Here is a 13,330-nt window from a genome sequence, read left to right as displayed (position 1 = left end):
CTCAAATGGGTTGTCTTTCAGGAAGAAGTATGGTTGGGTTGCTGGTGTGAAAACATCCGTGTGACTGTCACGGGCTTCGTGGCCTGGGTTTCTGTGTCATTGTGTCTGTCCACCATGGTGCCCAGGTGCTCTGGGCTGGCTCCCATGTGTGTGATCCACTGAGGAACTGGAATCTATGCTCTCTTTGTCCTCTGGGCCCATGGGTCTTCGGATCCTTCCCAGAGGGTTCCCTTTTCCACAACTTTTCCTGCCACCTCACTACTCAGACTTGAGAGCTACACCTCAGCTGGATCTGATCTCCCTTTCTCCTACTCCCAGCAAAACCCAGCCCTGGGTATGGACCCAGCCTGGCATAGGCCATGTCCAGCTGCAGGGAGGGAGGAGGAGGCAGGGTTCTGGAAGTTGCCTTTCTGAGACAGGGAGACTAAATAAGCCTTAAGAGGAGATAGGCCCTCCCCATTCTTTCCCTCTTAACTCCGAGGGCACACAAACAAACTCTATTGAAGCCGTGCTTGGCACTGCTGGCACCAAGCATGGGGTGGGGGTGTAGGGGGACAATGGAGCATTCTCTGACCTTGCTGGGTGTGTGGCCTCCTGCCAACACTCCCCATCAGATACACATCAGATATCATCAGATACAGTACATCCCAAAAGAGGCATGCTCAACGAAGGGTTTCCTAGGGGATGGGCAGGGGAGGGCTGAGATAAGCTGCAGCTGGGGTGAGGAGGGGACGCTTCCTGGCTTCTCCTCCCCAGTTGCCCACTTGCCTGGCATCTAGGATGTCTCCAGATTGTTCATTGCAGGTGTAGTGGTGATGTCGTTGCTCTCGCAGTTGAAGGAGGCTGGGTCAGGCAGGCACACAGCCAGGAAGTGGGGCCTCAGGTGACCTGTGGTCATCCTGGCGATGTTGGTCAAGAAGCAGCTGGTCATGCCACCAAACATGAAGGTGTCCAGTTGCTTGTAGATCATGGTCATGTAAGTGCTGCTCATTAAGGCTGGTGAGCTCAGCTGCAGGCCATGGACATGGATCATCTTTCCCAGGCTGCTCTGCAGGGTGGGAGTGGAGTGGGGAGGGATCACCACTGAGGTGGGGGTGGGGTGGCAGGGGGCAATAAGAGTGTAAGGTATTTCCCACAGGAAGAAAGAAGGACGTAGCAAAGCCACCAAGTGTGGAATAGCAAAAGCTTTATTTAGAGTGCATCCCGGGCGAGGTTCACAGGTCCGCAAGACAGGGGCCAGGGAAGTCATGCAGATTCCCTCGCCTGGGGGTGGGCAGTGTGTGGGGGTAATTTATAGCGTTGGTGGGGTGGTGGTGGGTTGTTATGTCCTGGTGAAATTTCATTGGCTGACAGATTTTTCAAAATACTCCTGGGCTGTTTCTTTTGGCGGTCATGGGTGTGGTTGGTTTCCACCAAAGTCCCGGGACCGGGTTCCTCATGTGACCTTTCTCCATTGCCAACCAACCTCACAAAGAGTAGGAAATTTTCAACCCTTTTTCTCAGACAGGTTGCATTTCCCAACTCATATGGAAAGGAGGGTGTGGCTTCCCACTAAATCAGGCAAAAGAGCGGCCTTCTCATCTCATCACATCTACCCCTGTCTACACACATATATAGCACACTAGGGCCTTTTCCCACCCCATGCCTGAAATAGGCAAAATCTCCTGTTTTACTAAGGGGCATGGGTTCCCATTTCATCAAGAAAAGGGGTGGGACTTCCCCTTGTCAGACAGGGGCATGAGTTGCATATCTGAAAGAGGTCAAGGCACATATGGGAGTTGATGCTTCCAGCTCCTCCCGCCTTCTCTCTCTCTCTCTCCCTCTCTCTCTCCTCTTTAAAAATGAATAAAGAAAAAAAGGAAAAAAAAGATTAAAAAAAAAAATTTTGCGAGGTAATAATTGTTAGTTGCTTGCTGCTAGTGCCAAGTGGACAGAGTGACATGGTGATACATGGTCTCCTGGATGAGCCTCATGAGACGTGCTGGTCTGGTTCCTCTCAAATGAGAGGACATGTGGAGATTTTAAGATACAGGAAACCTGTTGGTATAAGTTTTTTTAGAAGGATTGAATATGTGTGGTTAAAAAGGAAGAGGGTTTGGAGAACATTCAGGAGGGAACTTCTCGGGCTGAGGGGCGGCTTCTTCCTGCTGTCATCCCTACCTATTTGATATTTCCCTCATGAAGTTCTCCTTGGGGTATTGGGGAATAGGAGTGTAGGAACATTTGATTGTAGGTAATCCTAGAGATTTCTCTCATCCTGGCCTGTAGGAACTTAATAAAGAAAGAGGCAGGTATTTGGAGATTAGCAATGCAGAGATAAGGAGGGTTGTATAGGGGTGTGTGTGTGAAAGTTCTTCATGGTAAAGTTAGAGATATTTTTTCCTGTCAGACCTGGAGAGAGCAGTTAGTTTGAGCTAAAAGAAATGTTTCATGTCCGTTTGTAGGCTCTTCTTCAGCCAAGAAGACCCAGTGATCTTGTCCTTTTACTATGTGAAGGGTAAAAAGACTGAAAAGCGTTAAGAGGTGTTGCTATTTATTCTCCTAGTTCTTCAGGGATACGGGAGAGCTTTAGGGTTAGGGGACCTGTAAGAGTTGAAAGATAGGATTTAGGAGGTTTGCTGATATAGGGTTTCAGATATTTCTGTTTCGCGAGGGCAGGTTTCAGGGTTGATGTGTAGGGTTAGGTAGATTTTTCCAGTTGTCTGATTGGCGAAGGTCTGCATGCAGTTCTGTAAGAAACTAGTAAACAAATGTAAGAGGCAGGGTTTAAAAGTTAGAAAAGTAAATAGGAGAGTGAGTGAACTAATGAAAGGCAATAGTAAGACGCCCAGTTTGTGTGAAACCACTGATTCCATGTTTACGAATTCGCTGGGCTTCAGAGAGAGAGAGAGAGAGAGAGAGAGAGAGCGCGCAAATAGGAATAAGACAGGGCAGTGTGCCTAGTCCCCTTGTCCCTAGATCTACTTTTGTAGAGATTTCTAAAACAATAAGAAGAGAAATTACCTATATAGCTTGTTTGGTCCTTACATTGATGGATAGTGTATTAGGAACTGGAAGAGGCTCATGGGGTGGGATTAGGTTGATATTTAGGGTGAGATAGATCAGGGTACAGGTTTTTGTCTAATTAGTATGGAGACGCAGGTAGGTGTTGTTCCCACACGAGTAGAATGTTCCTGATTTGGTGAGGCAGGCTGAGAGGTGAATAGAGAATAAAAGGACAAGGGGTCGGTTTTGTTTCTCTGTTTCTGAGCTCCAGATGGTCAGGGTGGAGGAAAGAGTCGTCCTAATAAGTGGGGAGGGTAGAGGATTGTTAGCTAGGGTGACTGATTAAACATTCTTTGAAAACCAGTTTCCTGACTGTACAAATTCTTTTTTCTCGGTACAAATCTCCTACAACCTGCACAAACCTTCTACAACTTACATAAACCTTCAACTTTCATGCACTTTCTTATCCAGAAATAACTGGCCTTCATAACAACTTGCTTTTCCTTTTTCTTTCAAAAGTATTTCCATACCTTACACCTTCTATTATCAAAACCATACAATTCCTTTCTAGTCAGAACTCTTGATTTAAAAAATTTTAACCTCTAGTTACAATCAAGTTGACTTTCTTTTTATCCTAGTTTCCCTTTTCCCAAAGCCTGTCTAAAAGAGTCCTTAGTTTTTTCATATATTTGCCATACGTAGACCAACCAGCTTCAGGTTTGTGATTGGAGTAAGGCATTCCGTTTTTCTATTTTAGCAGCAGTGGGAGTTGTCAGGATCATGGTGTGTGGACCTGTCCATGTGAAAGTCAGTCCTTGGGTGATGTAATGCTGGAAGTGCCTCTTGGACAGTGTTTGAACAGTTTGCTGAGTGACCTATAAAACCTGCAGGTACTTAGGGAAAGGGTGTTACATTTCTACACTTTGCAGTTAGAGTTTAAGTCCTAGTGACCACTGCTTCTAGCTGGAATTACCAGCAGGTCTCAGCCTATAATAGGCATGGGGCATTGAGATAAGAGGAACAAAGGAGATACTAAACATTAAATAAAGCAATAAAATCAGACTGTCAATACCCACAGTAGAGATCTTTGAGGGATAAATAAAACTTAAATATTCAAGCAAGGCATAGTAGATGGCCCTTGTGTTTACAAGAAATGAGATTAGCTTATCTGCTACTTGGAAGAAATACCTTAGGCTCATGAATGATGTCCTTGGGCCTTCAGTGGCAATTCCCAGCACGCTGGGCAAGGTCAGGTCACAGGTAGCTGGAGCAGGGCTAGAAGAGACTGAACCCTCCCTCCATGGAGCAAGGGGGCAGCTTACCTTCTCATGTCCCTCTTTCCACAGCACAGGTGTGTCAACCGGTGGGGCCGGGAAGCCTGGCAGGCTTCAGTTCAATGACCTTTCTTTCCACTCTGGAGCAGGGCCTTGATAGAATGCTGTGAAACCCCTTAGGGCGCTGGAGCCAAAAGTTGGTATTTCCTGACTTCTTTTGGGCCTTATTTGCCTTTTCTGTTACTTATTTGGTCATTATAGACCTTAAAAGCCATGCTCAGAAGATCTCACTGAGGGGTTTGACTAAGAGAGCAAAATTGGGAATTCAGTGTTTAAAGAAGCCTATTAGACTGAGGAAAGAAAATATTTGATCTGTTGTGGTAGGTGGTTGGAGACTGTGGAGGGTCTGAGTTTGAGCTAGGGTGAGACTTCAGGTGGTGAGGGTTAAAGTAATGCCTAGATAGACTAGGGACTGAGAATAAAGTTGAGCCTTAGCAGAGAAGACAGGATAACACTTCATAGTGAGGAAGTTAAGAAGGGTGGAGGTGTGTCTCCTTGAGGCAGGCAGGGAGGGGCTGCAGAGGAGTAGGTTATCTACATATTGTAAGAGAGTAATAGTTTTGAGATTGCATGCTGCTAAAGCCTGAGCTAGTGCCTGCCGAAACAGGTGTGGGCTGTTTCTGATCCCCTGGGGTAAGACAATCCAGGTAAACTGCTGGGCTGCACTAGTGTCCAGGTAAAGGCAAACAGAAAGTAAGAGTCAGGGTGTAGAGGAATGGTAAAGAAGGCATTCTTGAGGGCTAGGATTGTGAATGAGTGGTGTTTGAGAAAATGTGTGACAATAATTTACAGAGATTAGGGACTACTGGATGGAGGAGAATTACTGCCTCATTGATTAGGTGTAAGGCTTGTACAAGGAGATAAACCCCTGAAGGTTTTTGAACAGGAAGGGTGGGGGTATTGCAGTGAGATTCCGTGGGGATGTTTATGAGTTGGGTAATTACTGGTTTAAGGCCTTAGAAACAGACACAGTTACACATTAAACAAAGACTTCACATATTATGAATTAAGAAATTTAAATGAGCGCACTTTAGTTGTTTCAATTCAAATTATACTAGAGATATTTTCTGACAAACAAAGAGACAAGACGGATTACTTACATAGCTTAATATAATTCTGCTTTTTAAGTTTTTCGAGATGGCAGGGAGTTGCCAGCATAGAGGAGGAAGAGAGAAAGCAGGTGGATGGACAGTGTGAGCAGCTGGATGGAAAGAAGGAGGGTCAGAATCTGCAGGAGGAGAGAAGGAGGTTAAAGTATTGGTGTGGCGCCACATGGTCAGAGGAGTCAAAAGGATTTAGAGCTCTGAGGAGAGGGGAGGGCGAGGAGGAAAGAGGCACAGTCACAGTTTGTAAGGAAGGAGGAGGGGTCGGAGAGGAGACAGGACTGCAGTTTGTAAGGAGGGAAGAGAGGTCAGAGATGAGACAGGCACCGCAGCCAGAGCCACAGCTTCTGAGGAGGGGGGAGGGGACGAAGAACACAGTGGAGAAGGGAGAGGTCCCTGGCCAGCAGGGGAGGAGAAAGAGAGACCGATGAATGAGAAAACAGGATTTAGTGAAGGAAAGAGGCTTTCTGGAGGGAAGAGACTCCAGCAAAAAGATTTGCTGAGAGACTAGAGAGGGGTCCCGAGAGAGGGGTGCCCCGGGGGTCAGGCAGGAGAAGGAGAGAGTTTGGGAGTCCGCGGAGAAGGAAAGATTAGGAGCAGAGGTTTTAGGTGAGGTTTCTTTGGCCAAAACGGCCTGTGTGTAGAACAGAAAGTACAGAAATTAAGGACAGGAGAGAAAGGAGAAGAAAAGCCTGCACGTAAGGAATCTCTGATGCCCTCCCCGTCCGGTGGCAGAAATTGTCAAGATCTCTTAGGATATTATAATCGAATGTCCTGTTTTCAGGCCAATGGGAGTCATTGTCTAGTCTGTACTGAGGCCATGCCGTGTTATAGAAGAAGGTTAATTTCTTTGGTTTGAGGTCTGAGAGACCGAATTTGGCGAGGATTTTTATGAGACATCCTAGAGGGGTCTGGTCGGAAGGCTTAGACTCTGAAGAGCCCATAGTGGAGACAGGTGAGCAAGAGGGGGCGTCCCCGCCTTTTGTCATTGTCCCAAGAAGAGAGAATCTCCGTGTGGGGGAGTCGTCCCTGATAGAGGTCGTCACCACCTGTCAGGGAGTTCCGAGGACGAGAAGTCCGAGAGAGTGGAGAGGTTTGGCTAGGCGCCTAGTCTTCCATGCAGTCCACTGAGACTGAGACAAACCCCTCAAAACGTGAGGCATGTCAGAGAAAACCGTCCGACCAGAAAGGGGTGTTTTTAGAGAGAAATTTAGAGGCCAACCGGGGAAGGGGAAGGGAGAAACTCCTTACCTTCTGGTCCAGCAGGGGTTCAGGACAGGGTTAGACTGCTGGCCAATCAACCCACAATTACACGTCCAAACAGAATCAGGGAGTTAGCCCGGGATGAGCTGCCGCTGCCTGTTACATCCCAGGAGACAGGCCACAGCAGACACAAAGTAAATTTTATAAGTTTTATTGCAAACCTGCGCAGGGACTGCAGGCAACCCACGCAAGGGAACACTGCAGCCACGAGCTTCTAAAATGGCTCCTTTTTATAGGGTGGCTATCTAGGATGAGCAAGCAAGCAACGTTTACAAGGGCGGGAGAGGTCGCACGCAGCATAGCAAGGGGAGGGGTATAGCTTAGTGGAGAATTTCAAACATAAACTTCTGATAAGGGTCTCTGACTCATAGACTGTTTTTCTAAGATTTAGACAGCACACTTCCTTGAACCTAACATTCCCCCATCTCTTTTGGGCATAAATCAAACCCTTGATTCTTCATCAGTGGGGAGAATGGTATTTATAGGCAAAACCTACAAGGTTATAATGTTTTCAGCACATTTGTACAATATTTTTGCAAAAGTACACAAACACACACTGTTCTCAGATAATAAACTATTTTCCTGCAATATCTGCAGGGCTGATACACAAGGACGTGTCCTGCCTTTTATTTTTCTTCTCTGTACTAACTTCTTACAACCTGCACAAACCTTCTGCAACTTACATAAACCTTCAACTTACACAAACCTTATGCAACTTACATAAACCTTCAACTTTTATGCACTTTCTTATCTAGAAATAACTAGCCTTCATAACAACTTGCTTTTTTCTTTTCTTTTCAAAGTACCTCTACACCTCATACCTTTTATTATTAAAACTATACAATTCCTTTCTAGTCAGAACTTTTGATTTAAAAATCTTTAACCTTCAGTGAGGACTAAATCAGTAATAAGTAATCCTCTTTTAAAGATTGCTTTTTGGAGGTGTCCTTTTCCTAAGTAGCCTATTGGACACATGACTAATATTCATAGGTTATTCTATAGTGGTAGCTATGAGCACATATATAATTTTCATTTACCTTGTAGCTTTCTCTCTCAGCCAAGGGACTTACACCCCCTTTCTGTATGACTCATAGCAGTACATGCATTAAACCTTAAGATGACTTATTTGGCTTTCCTTTACCTTAGTTTCCCTCCCTCCCCAAAGTCTAATTAAAAGAGTCCTTAGTTTTTTTTCTAGGCATTAGCCATGTGTGGACCAGTTAACTTCTGGTCTGTGGCTGAAGCAGGGCATGCTGTCCTTCTCAGGGTCAGCTTACAAGGGTTGGCGGAGTCAGTCTTCACTGTCCACAAAGGTGTCTCTGCTGGGACTGCAAGCTTCAGCCGGCTGCGGTGGACCCAGGCGGGTATGCCTTCTACCTTGGCAGTAGTGGGAGTGGTCAGGATCATGGTGTCTGGACCCATCTACGTGGGAGTCAGTCCTTGGGTGGTGTACTGCTAGAAGTGCCTCTTGGACAGTCTTTGAACAGTTTGCTGAGTAACCTAAAAAACCTGTAAGTACAAACAGTCTCAAGACTCCAAATGTTTCGAATCAGCCAAATTCAGTTTCCAAACAGCAACTGCTGGAGGCTGGCCAGCTACCAACATCTGCTGCAGCCCACTCCATGAGGAGGGGTCTTACACGGTCTATCTCGCTGGGGCCTCCATATATTACATCCCAGGAGACAGGCCACAGCAGACACAAAGTAAATTTTATAAGTTTTATTGCAAACCTGCGCAGGGACTGCAGGCAACCCACGCAAGGGAACACTGCAGCCACGAGCTTCTAAAATGGCTCCTTTTTATAGGGTGGCTATCTAGGATGAGCAAGCAAGCAACGTTTACAAGGGCGGGAGAGGTCGCACGCAGCATAGCAAGGGGGGGGTATAGCTTAGTGGAGATTTTCAAACATAAACTTCTGATAAGGGTCTCTGACTCATAGACTGTTTTTCTAAGATTTAGACAGCACACTTCCTTGAACCTAACACTGCCCATTGCTTCCCTGGTTGTAAGTTTGGAAGGCAAAGAGGGATCGTCCAGGCAGTTTATACCCTGTCCCGGGTTTCGGCACCAAATGTTGGAATCCATGGGAGTCCGAAAGACCAGAGTAACAGGCTTTATTGAAAGGAAGAATGGAACCCTGCCGGGCACTTCTCCCGGGGGAGAAGAGCACCAGTTACAGACTAGGGGCGAGTTATATAGTGTTTGGGAGAGCCTGAGGGGATACTGAGGCAAAAGTCCTGGTATGTCCGGAATGCTTCTCCTTGGGGGCTTCGAGCATGTGGGTGTTGAATCAATAGTTTTGGTATGTCCAGAGCCCCTCCTTGGGGTGGGTTGTCAACTTTTTGGAATTCCTCTGTCTCAGGGTCAATAGTCCAGTAAGGGTGAGGTCTGACAGATAAGCGGAACATCAAGAGGGCAGTTTGGAATTCACGTATCTATCACTTTAGCATTCTGTCATCTTGGCTGCTTCTCCTCTCCTCCATGTGGCCTTTATCTGCTTATCTGCTCTCCTTTCTCTGCTCTCTCCTCTAATGCTAATCTCAGGAACTGAGAGAGCAAGCTCCCGGTCTGCTCCACTTTATAGTGTAGAAATCAAAACCTCTAATCCAATATACAAACAAGGAAGTCTCTGATACAAAGTCACTTATCTGAGGCATAATGGGATTCCTCATGAGAGTGCACCACCCCACATCATGTAATCAGTCAAGGGTGTGGGGAAAAACTTAGTCTTAAAACTAAGCCTTAGGCTATAACCATCCTGCCTGCTTACAGCCTGTCCCCCACACCCAATGCAAACTATAAGCGAGCAAACATATATCATATTTAAAAACTTATTTGACCAACAACTTGCATGAGTACAAACATGTCATTGTACATTCACATGTATATAAATACAAAACAGACCACCCCAGACACACAGATAGACCCACATACACAAGTCAAAGATATTCAGCAGATTATAGAATTGTATACTTGAAACCTATATAATTTTATTAACCAATGTCAATCCAATAAATTCAATTAAAAAAACATATAGCAAATAAAATCATACAAAAGACAAAAAAAAGTGGTTGAAGGGAGCTGACAAAGTCATGAAAGACTGAAAAAAAGAAAAAGAAGAAAATGGCATAGCCAGATGCTGACTGACCCAAGCATCCAGACCCAGGAAGATAGGTAAACACACAAAAGTCACTTCTGTGGAGAATCCCTTTCTCTCCCATTCACACAAACACACATTGATCCAGACATCCCAGAAATACACTGATGAACACACAGATGTGAAGATGCACACCACAGCCTCCAGTCTAGCCACCCTTGGGTAAGGACAGACAGGCAGACAGACCCCTCCATGGTCTCATGGGTGTTGGGATGGGATGTTCAAAGTTAGTGGGAAGGGGGCCTAACCAGCAGCAGACATAACATGTCCAAAGCCACTAACATCTTGGTGGTGCAGGAGTGAGTAGTGGATAGGACAAGAGTGACCTGTGCGGGTCCCATGCACAGGCACTGGTTACCAGATCACCATCCCGGGCAAGACCAACACCATCTGTGGTAAATTTATGGACTGTGGGGGCGACTGGATGGGCAAACCCACCGGGACTGGTATTAGAGCCCTCGAGCCCTATAGTGCCTGTTGGGCAGATAAAATATATTATGCTTACTTTGTTAAAGATGGCGCTGCCCACATGGCAGGCCGTCACCCAGGTGATAGTAATGTGTGTTGGGAGCAGGCTGTGGGCAGGCAGGATCCTTGTAGCCTGGGGCTTGGTTTTAGGAATAAGCCTTTCCCACCCTTTTTGATGTGGGGTGGACTTTGTATCAGAGACTTCTCTATTTTGTATATTGGATTAAAGGTTTTAATTTTCTACACTATAAAATGGGGGCAGACCGGGAGCTTGCTCTCTCGGTTCCTGAGATTGGCATTAGAGGGAAGAGCAGAGAGAGGCCACGTGGAGGATGCCAGGAGAAGCAGCCAAGATGGTGGAGTGCTGAGTGAGAAGCCAGTTTGTGCAGTTTGTGCAGAGAGAAGGAGATAGGGAACAGAGGTGAATAAGGCTGGTGAGCTAGAAACCTTTGATACTAGGAAACTCGGATAAGTCAGTAGCTTTGTGAGCACTGAATGTGAGTGGGTTTTGGAGCCCAGTGTGTGTTTTTACTTGCCCGCTGGGTGCAAGCTAGGATTAAAGATGATGGCCCCCCTGGCCGGTTGGCTCAGTGGTAGAGCGTCGGCCTAGCGTGCGGAGGACCCGGGCTCGATTCCCAGCCAGGGCACACAGGAGAAGCGCCCATTTGCTTCTCCACCCCTCCGCCGCACCTTCCTCTCTGTCTCTCTCTTCCCCTCCTGCAGCCAAGGCTCCATTGGAGCAAAGATGGCCCGGGCGCTGGGGATGGCTCCTTGGCCTCTGCCCCAGGCGCTAGAGTGGCTCTGGTCGCAACATGGCGACGCCCAGGATGGGCAGAGCATCGCCCCCTGGTGGGCAGAGCATCGCCCCATGGTGGGCGTGCCGGGTGGATCCTGGTCGGGCGCATGCGGGAGTCTGTCTGACTGTCTCTCCCTGTTTCCAGCTTTAGAAAAATGCAAAAAAAAAAAAAAAAAAAAAAAAAAAAGATGATGGCCCACCAGTTAGTTCTTGGCTCCATTGTTGCATTACCATCTGTCCGAATCCAATGCAAACCTGCATGGACCAGGCGGCTGTGATGGTGGTCCTGGCCACTGGCTTCACAGTGCCACAATGGGAAGAGGCTGCCGAGGTGAAGACCACCATGAGCAGGAACAGGATCCCATCGTAGGAATGTACTTAGATGGCCAAGAGGGAGGGTCCATGGAAAGGCAAGGGGAAACTGAGGCTTCTCTTTCTCCATTAGCTACGAGGCCCCATCCCACACCAGCAACTTGACAATGTTGGGGTAGGGTCTTGATAGTGTGTGTGGGGCCTGGAAGAAGATGGGGCGGTGCAAACGGGGAGGTGCCTAAAGGAGTAAGACAAAATGGTCAGACCCGCAGGCTGCGAAGTTCCTAGGAAAGTCAGACTAGGGATGGGGGTGGATCGAAGATTTGGGCCGGGAAGAAGGCACAGGGCTCGGGAAAGGCTGAACCTTGGAGCAGGGATTTTAGATAGGAGACAGTAGAAGGGTGAGGCCTGCAGAGACGGTGGTGCTGGACCAAGAAAGGTAGAAAAATGGGTAGGGAAGGAGAGTGAGTAAGATCTGGGAGGCTAATGACTGGGGAAGTGGGCTACGCCTACGGAGAAAGAACGAGCAACGGGGAAGTAGGAGGGATCCTGGAGTGAGCAGGCCTGAAAAGCTAATGAGGGGGAAGTGGGCGGGGCCTAAAGAGAACGGAGAAAGTGGTTGGGACCGGTAGTTGGCAGGGCCTGGGGGGGGGGGGGGCGGTGAGGGCGGCAGTGGGTGGAGCCTAGGGGGAATGACAGGAAAGTGAGCGGGGATGGGAAGCTGATGGCTGGAGAATTGGGCAGGGCTAAAAGGTAATAACGGGAAGTGGGAGGGGCTGGTAAGTGGGCAGGGCTTCAGAGACCCGGGTGGGCCTTGGGAGGGGTGGGCTCACCTTTACCAGAGTTCCGCGGGTCAAAGTCACGTCGGAGTTGGTGAAAACTCGGTGCTTGGCATTCCACATCTTAGGCAATTCCCTGGTGGTCATTTTCTGGCTAAGAGCCATTTCTGGGCGGGCGGGAGGGAATCCTTCTGAGTCAACGGTTGCCACGCCGGACCCTGCGGAATGCCCTCACCGGCACCTCATTGGTCGGGTGCGGACCAATAGAAATCCGTCTCTGGTCTCACGCCATCGTTTCGAGTTCCTGCAGCAGCATCCGCCCGGCTCCGACGGCGAGCTAGTCTTACGTCCCATTCCTGTTAAGCTAGGCTCTGTTTTGCGCGCAAGGCCCTGCGTGATACGGAACGGCCGACCTTACCCTCACTTCCCTGTCCTCACTCTTCTTTGCGGGTTCTGCATTTGAGGCAGAAGACCTAGAAGCACCTTTTCCTCCTTTCAGCCTAGACCCCGTCTCCTCACCAACTCCATGCAGCTTCTGGACTAGGGCGCCTGGTTCACCAGGGGGCGCCCGCGGCGTACACTGCGTGCTGCTACGAAGAAAAGGGACCCAGAGGTTCCTCAATGGAGGCAGGACAGGCACCCGGAGAGCCTGGGTCCCCTCTAGGAGGTGGTGGATCTTGGGCTGTTTGAAGGATGGAGCTTGGGTCTCCACTGGGGTGAGAGGCCTGGGTTCCTTTGGTTGTGTTCCCTTGTATTTTGTGCCTTTATTTAAAGTGTCATGCTGTTCTCTAGGTCTGCCTGCTGTCTCTGATTGCCCACCCCAGTGTTTGAGTCTCTCTGAGGCTATGTGTTAGTGGGTATGTGTGATCTTGGCCCTGGGTGTGTCCTTGTGTCTGCTGGTAGCTAGCCTGGGTTACTGATGTTGTGTATCTATGATTCTGTCTCTGGGTGTCTGTTTTAGTGTGTTTCTATGCCTGTGTTGAGTATCTCCAAGTCTGTTTTGGTGTGTATGTGATTGTGTTTGTGACTGTTCTGTTCTCTATGTGCTTGATGATATATGCCCTGAAATATGTATCTTTTGTGTCCCTGTGTGTGTCCTTGTGCTTGTTGGCTAGCTTTGGGGGTTACTCCTG

At 48.0% G+C, this 13,330-nt stretch overlaps 1 long non-coding RNA gene across 1 annotated transcript; it reads right to left on the bottom strand.

Annotated features, from left to right (window-relative positions):
• Positions 1 to 817: 817 nt before the first annotated feature.
• Positions 818 to 12,372, bottom strand: LOC136334291 (uncharacterized). Its single transcript, XR_010731134.1, has 3 exons — positions 12,252 to 12,372; positions 4,308 to 8,194; positions 818 to 1,048 (listed from the first exon to the last, which is right to left on the bottom strand). It is a non-coding gene; the product is annotated as an uncharacterized lncRNA (long non-coding RNA).
• Between the last annotated feature and the right edge of the window lie 958 nt (positions 12,373 to 13,330).

The sequence above is a fragment of the Saccopteryx bilineata genome, chromosome 1 (assembly GCF_036850765.1).
Source record: "Saccopteryx bilineata isolate mSacBil1 chromosome 1, mSacBil1_pri_phased_curated, whole genome shotgun sequence".
Taxonomy (NCBI): Eukaryota; Metazoa; Chordata; class Mammalia; order Chiroptera; family Emballonuridae; genus Saccopteryx; species Saccopteryx bilineata.
The sequence above is the reverse complement of the archived record's forward strand: the minus strand, read 5'-3'. Positions and strand labels throughout refer to the sequence as shown.